The sequence below is a fragment of the Marmota marmota genome, unplaced genomic scaffold, assembly GCF_001458135.2.
Source record: "Marmota marmota marmota unplaced genomic scaffold, marMar, whole genome shotgun sequence".
Taxonomy (NCBI): domain Eukaryota; kingdom Metazoa; phylum Chordata; class Mammalia; order Rodentia; family Sciuridae; genus Marmota; species Marmota marmota.
The window spans coordinates 5,381,839-5,394,435 of NW_026000206.1; the positions used below are offsets into that span (position 1 = coordinate 5,381,839).

Genomic DNA, 12,597 nt, shown 5'->3' on the forward strand with positions numbered 1-12,597 from the left:
AAAAAAAAAAAAAAAAAAAAAAAAAAAAAAGACAAGCTATGTAATATGCTTCCTTTTGGAAAGGACAGGAAGGAAAATAAGAATGTATATTCCTATTTGAGTATGTTTGTTTAGAGCCAGGCATGGTTGCATACGCCTTATCCCAGTAGCTCTGGAGGCTGAGGCAGGAGGATGGTGAGTTCAAACCCAGCTTCAGCAAAAGTGAGGTGCTAAGCAACTCAATGAGACCTGTCTCTAACTTAAAAATATAATAACTAGGACTAAGGATGTGGCTCAGTGATTGACTGCCAAAAAACAAAACAAAACACTAGAAGGATTCTAAGGAAATCAGTCAAAGTGGTTACCTATGGGAGAATTTGAGAAGTGGACTAGATCAGGAGGTTATGACAGCCTTCTTGAAATGTGTTTGTGTTATATACTGAACAAAATAAGTTTTAAAGACAGACAACTGGGGATGGGGGTACTAATGAGGAGGCATATTCATGAATCATAGAATCTAGGCAACAAGTGAAAGAACAGGTTGGCTTTTGAATGTTGTAAGAGGAGTTGAGTTTTCATCCTCCAAAGATTGGAGTGCAGTAATGTTAAAGAAAAACATTGTTCAGTGGCACTTATTAAAGCACAGCAGGGAAGACTTTTTCAGAATGGTCATGGTAGATACAAGAACCACTGCAGCAGGATCTTGCAGTTGGGGGAGATTAGACTCAAGTCTTAATACAGCATAGGCAAGTGGGACTGGATAGCCAGTGTGGGAGTCAGAGGGTAGAAAATAACTAACAGCTGGGCACAGTGGCGCATGCCTGTAATCCCAGTGGCTCGGGAGGCTGAGGCAGGAGAATCACAAGTTCAAATCCATCCTTAGAAACTTAGCAACTTAGTGAGACCCTGTCTCTAAATAAAATACAAAACAGGGCTGGGGGTGTGGCTCAGTGGCCAAGTGTCCCTGAGTTCGATTCCCAGTACCAAAGAAAAAAGAAAGAAAATTGACTAAGAGAAAACATCAGGAGTAAAAGAGATTCTGACTAAACTGAACTAACAGGATTCATGCTGAAGATGTCTAGAGTGTTCAGACATTCCCTGGGGTGGAGGTTGAGGGGGAGGAGTCTGACCAGATATTAAGGGTGATCAAATATTAGAAAGGGGCTTCTGGCTGAACTGACTTAGCAGGGTTCTTTGCTACAACTAGATTTCACAAGGAAGTGCTCAGATGAGCCTAGGAAAAGGCGCAGAAGCCTAAAGTTTGGCTAGGCAGTGACTTTGTCAGTAAACCACAATATTCCAGCCCAGACTCCATATTCTAGTCACCTGGGGGAGATTTGTTAGAAACAAAGAAGCCCATCATCTTTTTTTTAATATATATACATATATATATTTTATTGGTTGTTCAAAACATTACAAAGCTCTTGACATATCATATTTCATACATTAGATTCAAGTTGGTTATGAACTCCCAATTTTATCCCAAATACAGATTGCAGAATCACATCGGTTACACATCCACATTTTTACATAATGCCCTATTAGTAACTGTTGTATTCTGCTACCTTTCCTATCCTCTACTATCTCCTCTCCCCTCCCTTCCCATCTTCTCTCTCTACCCCATCTACTGTAATTCATTTCTCTCCTTGTTTATTTTCCCATTCCCCTCACAACCTCTTATATGTAATTTTGTATAACAATGAGGGTCTCCCTCCATTACCATGCAATTTCCCTTTTCTCTCCCTTTCCCTCCCACCTCATGTATCTGTTTAATGTTAATCTTTTCTTCCTGCTCTTCCTCCCTGCTTTGTTCTTAGTTGCTCTCATTATATCAAAGAAGACATTTGGTATTTGTTTTTTAGGGATTGGCTAGCTTCACTAAGCATAATCTGCTCTAGTGCCATCCATTTCCCTGCAAATTCCATGATTTTGTCATTTTTTAGTGAGAAGCCCATCATCTTAAGTGGTGAAACTAAGAGAGCTCTTTTTTAAGCTCCCCAGGTGATTTGGGTATGCAGTCAAGAGTGGTTTAGGGGCTAAGGGAACTTCCCTTTATACCCTCTGAAGGTTTGGTGATTGAGCCTGCTGAAACAAACTGACAACATACAGATTAACAGGAACAAAGGCATGCAAGTTTATTCTGCGCACGCTGGCATCATAAGCAAGTGAATATCCAATAACTCAGAAGTTTGGAACTTATTTACCTTTGTTACAGGACCAGGTCTGTCTGCTCCCCACTTAGTAGCCAATACTCAAAGAGACAAATCAGTTTTATTCATGGGCTGGTACCCTGAGAAGATGAGGGAACTTAATATCTCAGAGCCACATCTTTGGGAACTCAGTTATGTGAAAGGGCATTCATAGGGAGGGAAAGGGGGTTCAGGGTGGTGGGGGCCATGGGCAGGAAGAGGACATGCTGAGTCATCCATCCTGGCTTGATAATCATCTCTGTCAATCAGGAGATATTTTGTTTTCTCTTTCTTGCCAGAATATCCTTACAACAACCGACCTTCATCTCCTAGGACAGTCTTTGTAATTCTTCAGATAAACACAGTATTTTCCTGCAAGTTAAACATTAATTATACTTCTGTTTTTTGTTGAAGAACATTATTTGCAAGTTGAATGTTTTGTGTTAAATGATATACATTTTGATCTGGTTTGAAGGTCATCAGATACCCAGGGTTCTGTAAATCTACCGAAAAGTTACTGATTAGGAAGTTTATAAACTCATATGTCTTTTTAGTTTTAGCTAACCTTGCAGTTTAAGATGCAGAATAAGGGAGGAGAATAAAACAACTTTTGCCAGAGAATAGTTTTAATCTGTTAGGTGGCTTCAGCTAAGAAGAGAGGTGTCTCTACAGCTAAGTTTGTGGGAGACTAATTATCTGCATGACATCCAAAATTAGCTGAAAGCAAGTAAATCTAGAGGATTTATTTAGGTTTTCCTTCATTTACACCATCTTTATAAGGAAGTGGAAGAAGTGTGCTGTTTGAGAATATAGCAGTCCCACCTTATCTACAAGAGATACTTTGTAAATCCCCAGTGGATGCCCAAAACCATGGATAATAACAAACCCTATTATTCAATACCTTTTCTCTTTTAACTAAGCTAACTTTGCACTATGGCCATAAGTTTTGTAGCTTAAGATATGACCACAAATCCAGGATAAATTTCTTTTCCCTTCTTCACAATTTCATGGGTAGAGGATTCATTCTTACGGTAGTTGTTAGCAACCTCAGTGTACAGTTTTTCTCTTTCCTTATTAAATCAAGCTTTTACCTTTTCACTTAAAGCATGCGCTTGTGTTCTTGCTTCTCCATGTTTGAATTGCCAGCATTGTTTCTCTTGTACTTTGGGCCTATGTTAAGTTCTTTAAGAGTTATTTGAACACGGCCACTGCCACATAGCAACAGTACAGCCTACATGTCAATTAAGGGATTAAGTGATTAATGGGCCAGCAAATGCAGCAGAACACAGGGATCATTCAGGCTTGTTTGGACAAAGCAAGATGGTTTCTACCATCTTTCATTATACTCAGAATGACATGCAATTTAGAACTTTCTAGTTGTTTATTTCTGGAATTTTCCAGATAATATTTTCAGATCACAGGTAACTAAAACCATGAAAAGCAAAACCAAAGATAAGGAAGAAAACATGTAAATGGTTTTTAGGGAGATGAATGGGCCCAAAGAACAGGTAATACAAAGTTAACAGGATCTGCACAGGTGATGTTGCTCCAGTCTTCCATCCTGCAAGTTAATCTTCCCTGTTTGATGAAATTGTGGTGGAAGAGAGAGGGCGGTACATTACCTTCCTTCTGAAGGGACTTCCCTTGGTCAGATAAGGTGAACCTTAGCTCTCTGCTCTTCAGGAGAGAGGTTGGAGATGGGGGAGGGGAGTCAGAAAGACCTTGAAGCCATTCCTTTGGTTTAACTCAGGATGTCAAGCACCATTCTTTAGGGTCTCACTTCCTGACCCCCAGCATTGGAAACCTCTGATTTAAATCTCAGGAGCACTTGTTTTGTAGACACTAATAGAGTAGTTGGTAGATATTCTCAGGATATTCTCAGAATAAACCAATCTCTTTTTTTTAATACTTTTTTTAGTTGTTGATAGACCTTTATTTTATTTATTTATATGTGGTGCTGAGAATCAAACCCAGTGCCTCACACATGCCAGGCAAGTGCGATACCACTGAGCCACAGCCACAGCCCTAAACCAATCTCTTCAGTTTAATTATGTGTCATTTTATTTGTCAGTTAAATTCTTAAGAAATCCATAAGATGGTTCTGTAATGTCATGGTGAACACATTATCCAAAATTTACTTCTAGGCTTTTAAAGGCAAGCCTACTTTGAAATCCCAAAGCATACATGATTCAGTCAATTATACATACTTTAAAAGGTCTAAACATCAAAGTTTTAAAAAAATATATTTCTAATATAATGAATAGTGCAGGAACTAGTATAACTAGCAGTGAACCCACTTTTGATATAGATTTATATTTAAACAGATAAAACAATGCTATCATAAACCCACACTTCCATACTCCTCCTGTAACCCCAATTCTGAAGCTGGTATGTATGCTTCCCATTCATGTCAGGAACTTCTACTGCATCTGCATGCACCTTTAAGAATGTATGCCATCATTTAATGTGTTTTAAAAGTGTACATAAATGTTGTTATCCTGAACAAATCATTTTTGTGCTCAATATTATATTGTCAAAATTTATCCATGAAAAATATCAGTCTCACTGCTGCAAAGCAGACTTTAAAGTTTACTTAACTACTTTGTAAATAAAACTGGTACTTTACACACAAATCAAGGGAAAAGCCTGATTTGTTTAGTTTCTACACCAAATACAAAGTGTTGTATTCACCACTAAAGGGAGCTAGTTCAAAATTCACTAAGCAACTAAAGTTAAACTTGTGTTGACAAAAAAAAAAAAAAAAGATTTATACATGTTGGTACCTGTAGCTCCCCCTTCACTTTAACTCCTGTAAAATATTCTCTTGAATCAATATATTACAATTTATGCATTCCTGTGTTGATAATAAGGCTTTTTATTTTTGACCCTTACAAACACCACTGCATCCTTTGCATTTGTGTACTTGTTCATATGAACTAAAGTAAAAATTATGGGACCTTTCCATAGTAAGGTCTTGGTCTATTTTGGGCTGTTAGAATACTATTGACTGGATTATAAAGAACAGAAGTTTATTTCTCACAGTTCTGAAAACTGGGAAGTCCAGAATCAAGGTGCCAGCAGGCTCAGTTGTCTGGTGAGGACTTTCCTTACTAAGGACAAGTGTCCTCACAAGGCAGAATGCAGAAGGGCAAATGAGCTGAATGCCATGTGAAGTGTCTTTTATGTTCATGCCGGGAAAAACCTCATGGCCTCATCAGCTTCAAAAGGCCCCACTTCTTTTTGGGGGGGGTGGGTACCGGTGATTAAACTTGGGGGCACTTGACCACTGAGCCACATCCCAGCCCTATTTTGTATTTTATTTAGAGACAGGGTCTCACTGAGTTTGCTTAGCGCCTGGCTTTTGGCTGAGGCTGGCTTTGAACTCGCAATCCTCCTGCCTCAGCCTCCCTGCACCTGGCTTGGCCCCACTTCTTAACACCATCATATTAGCCATTAAGCTTCAATGTCTAAATTTTGGAGGATACATACTTCAGTCATAGCATATCTTTATTTTTGCTCTCATTAAATTGTCCCAAGTTATTATGCCAGTGATTTACACTTCAACCCATAGGATAAAGAGTTTCTCCTCCCTCTCCCCCACTTTCCTTCACACTTCAGGACCAAGTAGTGATGAGGAAGCTGTAAGACGCTAAGACAGTTCAGAACTGGAGGGAAATAGGGCAGAAGCAAGACATGGGAATTGGGCACAGGAGCAAAGGCAGGGTGAAGATGTGCTTGGTGGACTGAATCTGTTGAGGACAAATACAAGGAAGCCTGAAGAACACAGAGATGTCTGGTGACCTGACTGAGATGAGCTTCTGGTAATTGGTGGGGGGTGGGCATCTTGAGATAGGGGGTTGAGGAGTGAACGGGGTGACACGTGGAGACAGCAAATAAAGCCATGCTTTGGCAATATTTGGGTGTGTGGGTGAGGGAGAGAAAGGATAGTAGCTAGAAGTGGAGGCAAGGTCAGCGAGAACAAGACAAGATGGGGAGAATCTGCAGGTTGTTCATGCCAATGAAAGGCTTAAAGGGAAATGGCAAAGATGAGAAGGCAAAAGTGGTGACTGAGGATCCTGAGAGGGCAGGAAGAATGGGACCCAGAGAAGAGCTGGAGGACTGGCCTTGAGAGAAGGGACACTAACATGAGAGAAGAAGGGGGAAATGCAGATGCAGGACAATTTGTGGGTGTAGCAGTGAGCACTTGTGTTGGTTCCGCTTGTTGGCATTTATCTTCTCTAGCAGGAGAGGTACTAGCTGACAATGAAGGGTGGGCCTTCGAGCAGAGTGTGGGTTTGAGGTCGTCATTTAGAGCTCAGGAAAGGGACTGAGTGCAGATACTCAGGTGCAGACAGTCTTGAGCACTGAGTTGAGGGTGTTGGTGGCCATGGACTTATATTTGTATGAGGCTCCCTGTGTGTCTCCTGACTGAGAGGTCACAGTGATGTTTGAACATGGTTATTTCAGGTGCTCACACGTAGGGGAGCTGGTTGGAGGGAAATGGGATGAGCCTGCATGCAGGTCTTCTGAAAGGACAGCATCTCAACACAGAGTTTTTTAAAGGAGAAGAAAATAGGGGTAAGAATGTTTTGTGTATAGTGAAGTAAATGTTGGCAAAGATCAACCGCGGAGCCGATGCTGGGTAGTGGAGGTAGTGCAGGCAGGACGGACAGCTGGAGAGAAAGAAGTTAGATGAGTTGAAGAGGCTGGAGAACTGGTGATATTCAGAAACAAGTTCAGTGTCATAGTTAGCAGGCAAGCTAGAGGGACAGGAAGCTGTGATCTGAAATGGAGACTTCTAGAGAGAATACTGAGGGATGACTTGGAGCAGATGGCTGATAAAATTGGAAAAGTCACTGGGTGTGAGAAGAGGTCAGGGCCAGTGTCAAGTTAGCCTCATGGACTCTGACCTTCCTAAACCCCTGGTTGGTGTTGGGTAGAGAGGCTATTTGTGGGCAAAGTTCAATAAACAAGGGAAATTGTCCAGGAGGACAGAGATGCTGGGGTGAAGGGTGGGAAAGGGTGCTGTTGATTGTTATCCTGAGTGTCAAGGGAAATCGTCTCCTTTCTCACTCCCTCCCCTTCCTCCTTCCTCCCACAAGAGGATGCAGATATAATGTTCTTGAAGCTTCACAAAGTAGTAGGAGTTAAGAGACCTCTCACCTCTAGAAAGGCAGATTGTAAGAGAAGGAACAATTTCCACTTGAGTGAACTTCCGGGGAAGTGTGTACTTGGAGCAAAGTCGCCTTTACTCCAGGAAGGAGGAGTCTTCTCAGAAGCTGAGAGGGAAGCAGCCTTTTGTCATGCTCTCTAGTGATGGACATCTGAGTTGACAGTGGGCAGATAGTCCCTCTCAGAGAGGAAAGAGCCAGAAGTGCACCCTCAGAAGGAACCAGTGACTGTGGGGATTTAAGATGACACACTGTTGTGTTGTATGGAAGCATTTCCTTGTGGTAGCCTCATTGGTTCTGTCCTTGTTGGTCAGTACAACTTCTTGTTATGTCTTCCTTTGCCTTTCATGCATTGTGGAAGCTTCTAGACTTGAAGTACTTTAGATATGTTGAAACAGTGCTTTATTATGCTAGAGCATAGTGGAGAAGGAGTGATGACTAACACAGTGGCTAAGTTTGAGTTTAGCAAAAGGTTTGCTAGAACATTCTTGCCATTAATCAGGTGTTCTTAACTTGTTTGTGCAATGAGTAAGGAGTCCCACCCACGTCCCGTGATGGTGGTGGGAATGGGGTTCCCCTCCATGGAATGGGCTGGCTGAGAAATAAAAGCTAAGAGAAATAAAATGGCTAAAAAATGCAAAACACAGAAAGTAGTTTCAAAAGCAGGGGCAGGACAGGCAAGCTGATCAGGCAGGTTGAGCTTCTAGACAAAATGAAGCCCTTGCCTGCTTTATGTATATCCGGAAACATCAAAGAGATTCTATGGAATGTTCTTCTCCAAAAAAGGTTAAAGGTGGGCTGTTCAGTTCCTAACAGGTTATGCCTGTCTCCAGAGCTACTGTGAGGAACCTTCCTAGCAGAGGGGAAGGAAAGGTCACGTGCATTGGCAATCTGTTGCCGTGGCCTAACTCTCCCTGACTTCATGCTAGAGAAGATCCTCATGTATTTCTCAGATGGCTTCCTGCAAAGGAGTGTACAGCAGCTAGGTGCAGTGGCACACACCTGTAATCCCAGCGGTTTGGGAGGCTGAGGCAGGAGAATTGCGAGTTCAAAGCCAGCCGTAGCAGCTTATCGAGGCACTTAGCAACTCAGTTGAGATCTGTCTCTAAATAAAATACAAAAAAGGGTTGGGGGAAAAAGTGGGGGCAGGTGAGGGGGGAGATATGGCTCAGTGGTTAAGTGCCACAGGTTCAGTCCCCAGAACCAAAAAAAAAAAAAGACTATACAGCAATGCAGTAAAGTTTATATCTTTTCCAAAATTTTTTAAAATGTATAACACGAAAGATATTGGATTATAAAGGAAATCAATTATAATAAAACAATTATAAAATATTTTAAAATTTGATTTAGTAATATGTGCTTCTTAAATAAGACCTGGCTGTCGTTATAATAGCTGTTGCAATTTCAAAGTCATGGTGAACACAAACAGTATCTTAAGCCATGGGCATCAACTTGATATAATATGAAAATAGATGTAATTTCTTTTGGTAGCAGAGTTTACAGATGCTGCTAATACTACCATAACATGTTGCCCATACATGGCTGTATTTTGGTTAGAGATTTATGAAATAAAGGTATTATTCCCCACCCCCCAACCAAGTTCATACTCTTTATTTTTCTGTCTGGGTTTGATCATCAGCACTTCCAAGTGCAACAGAACTCTGGTCAGTTGAGTACAGAACAGATCAGACTCAAGCTCTGACACGTATCTGGCAAGACATAAATAACCATTATTTCATCAAGTAGCAATTGCTGCTCTACACAAAAAAATGTGATGATATGGTGCAATGGGTTATAACTGTGGAAAATCATTTTGATGGAGTGAACCCCAGAGCTGCAGCAGCTGTAGGCACCACCAAAAGGCAGAGCATGCTAGAAAATCAACATCGACATCTTGGCTGTGAGTCTAAACGCAAGCAAAGGACAGTTCCCTTTATTAAAGATTTATATTAAACAAAGTTTTCTCCTATCTGGTAGATAATATCTCTCAGTACTTTGACTAAAAGTGGATTCCGTTCACTTAGCTTATCATCCCTGTATTTTATGATAAACATTTTCAGCAATCTTACCTGTGATTGCTTACTATTTTATGCATTTTTAAAAGTCAGTTTACCTCTGTTTTCTTGTCTTTGTATCTAAAAGAATTACTCGGTGTTGAAGTTGTCATATACTTTGTCAGTAACGATATTAAGACTAAGGGATTCGCAATTGTTATCAGGAAAAATAGGTATTAATCATAAGATGCACTGAATCATTTTTTCCATATTCTTATTGGTACATTATAATTACACATAATAGTGGATTCATTGTTACATATACGTACATGCACACAGTATAACAATATGATTTATCCAATATCATTCCCCAGCGTTTCCCGTTTTCCTCTCTTCCTCCCTCCCCCTGGCTCCTTTCCTCTACTCTTCTGATCTTCCTTCAATTTTGATGAGATCCCTCCCCCGCCTTTCTTTTCCTTTTTCCTCTCTGGCTTTCACATATAAGAAAAACCATGACCCTTCACTTTCCGAGTTTGGCTTATTTCACATAATGTTCTTAAGTTCCATCCATTTTCCTTCAAATGACATAATTTCATTCTTTATGACTGAATACAACCCTATTGTTACATATGTCACATTTTCTTTACCCATTCATCCATCGATGGACACCCAGGCTTTATAGTTTGGCTATGGTGAATCGTGCTGTTATAAACGTGATAGGCATGCATTGCTATAGTATATTGACTTTATTCTTTAGGATATATACCGAAGAGTGATATAGCTGGGTCATTTAAGACCCACTGAATTCTTAATTTTCTCAGTGGTGGGCTTTCTTTTAAATATCAGCTTAGGTACAGAGGCATTGACTAAGAGACAAAGAATTCTGTGGTAGGTTTAGTGAAGTAAATAATCTCTAGAAATAAGAAATGTGGGCAGTGTGTTGCAGTTTTTGAAGTGAATAGGCAAGTTTCATGAGTATTTTATGGAGTTTAGTTGGCTCATTCTTTCATTCATTCGATTATATATTGAGGACACCATCCAAGACTGCCACTAGCATTGAGCCAAATGACCTCCATGCTTGCGTCTCTTCTCCATTTTTTTCTTTCCTTCTTCTGGTTCTTCTGTGTATCAGTTGCTGCCACTTCCCCTTCTTATGCTGCTTAACAACATTCCTCCCCATCTTGAGCCCCTTTGAACTTCTTTACCCTCTTTTTTACTTCTTTCTATCTCATCAGGAAGAATACCTCATGTATCCCCCTTTGTAGTCCAGAGTTTCCTGTCTTCTAATGGGAAAAAAGGTTTGTGCAACTTTTCCCTAAACTCATTTCTCCTGATTTTAAAAACAACAATAACAAATTTAATGAGAAAAATGAAGACATGTTTTTCTTCAGACTGGTCAATGTTTCTTTTACCCAGGTGAATCCAGAGTAGAACATGTCTTCACCTAGGCACATAATTGCAAAGATTGGCCGACACGTAACTAAGATTGCCAGTGATATTAAGTGAAGTGACTCTTGTTTAATTTTTCTCAGCTTTTCAGCGTATAATCAAAACTGTTGAGAAAGTTCATTATTACATTTGTCAGAGGCATCAGGACACAGTAACAGGGAGGTGCACTGATGGCAAGCAGTGGTAGCTGAAGGTTGATACTATTACTACTGCTATCACCACCACCACTGTCTTCTAAGTTGTAGTAGAAACAGTCATTTATGTTTACTGAGCGCTTTCTGTATGATAGATACTTAGGCTAAAACCTCTCTGTGGATTGTTTCACTCAGCCACTCAAAACTCCAATGGATTATCTTCATTTTTCCAGTCCAAAGGAAACAGATTCTGAGAAGTTTTAACTAAGAAGTTAAAAATCATTTGCCACATGAAATGGACCAAATCATGTTATATACATATACAAATATATCACAGTGAATCCCACTATTTTTTTTATAGTTTAATGTATTTTAAAAGCAAACTTACAGGAACAGCAGAGAAGACTTAACAACATTAAAAATATATACTTACATATTGGACAACTCAGAAAAGTATAGTGAGTGGATGGAATCTACTGTAAATAAAAATGCTACAAATACCATTTAGTTGCTGTCAATAAGAAATTTACCTGTTTAAAAAAAAAAATCCAAATGCTGGCATTGTCCAGAAAAATTTAACAGTTTTATGTATAATTGTTATAAAGTTGAGCTGCTGAAACTGGTTCACTGAAACATTTTGACTTGCATTAATGCTTTACATTCCCACATTTATATTAAAAATTCACACACAAATGAAAATGGAAAAACAGCCAATACCTGATTTCTGTCCCCTATTTTTCCACTTGCAAATCATATACTTAGGTACCTTTTGACCCCGTGGGAAAAAATCTAATGTTCAGAACCACCAATGACAGGAATAAGAGAAAAAATTTTTTTTGAGATTGAAATGTTTCCCATTATAATGAATTCTTAAGCACTTTCTCCAACTGTGGCATTCTAGTTAGATGTCTTTTGGCATAATTGTTACATGTTTTGCATGGATAGCACAGAGGTTGGTGTCTTCAAAAAGGCCAACCAGATAGGCCTCACTTGCCTCCTACAAAGCACCAATAGCTACACTCTGGAAGCGCAGATCTGTTTTAAAGTCCTGAGCAATTTCTCACACCAGATGCTGGAAGGGGAGTTTGCAAATCAGAACTTCTGATAACGTCTAATTTCATGGAGTGCCACAGTACCAGGCCTATAACGATGAAGTTTCTTCACCCCTCCAGTAGAGGATGCACTCTTGTGAGCACCTTTTGTAGCTTGTTGTTTCTTGGGTGCTACACTGGCTGATTTGCAGGCAGTCTGCTTTGTAGGAGCCATGGTAGAGAGACCTCCCTACTTACCCCCTTTCTCCTTCAGGTAGAGGTCGGCACGCTAGAGGCGGCAGTGGCGTTAGAGAGCAATGGGCGGCTACAAACAAAATCTGAATTCCACTATTTTGTATAATTATAATGAACCAGTAGAAGAAAATCCCTTGCCCATCTAGATTGCTATTAAATATCAGATGCTAGGAGTTGAGACTAGTTCTTTAACATTCCAGAGCCTATATCCTTAACCTTTATGCTGCATAGTCTCTTACTAGGGAGACTCTGAGAAAACAAAACTAGACACTGAAGCACAGCTGCTTGGGCCAGCTGCAGGGCAGGCAGTGCCACTCCTCCAGTTGCTCCTGTGCCCCACGAGAGAATGCTCTTGACAGTGGTCAGTGGTAGACATTAGCAGCGCTGTGTCCCAG

The 12,597-nt window shown here is 40.2% G+C and overlaps 1 pseudogene; it reads right to left on the reverse strand.

The window, feature by feature from the left end:
* Nucleotides 1-11,817: 11,817 nt before the first annotated feature.
* On the reverse strand, nt 11,818-12,303 carry LOC107152845 (annotated as a pseudogene).
* Nucleotides 12,304-12,597: the final 294 nt, after the last annotated feature.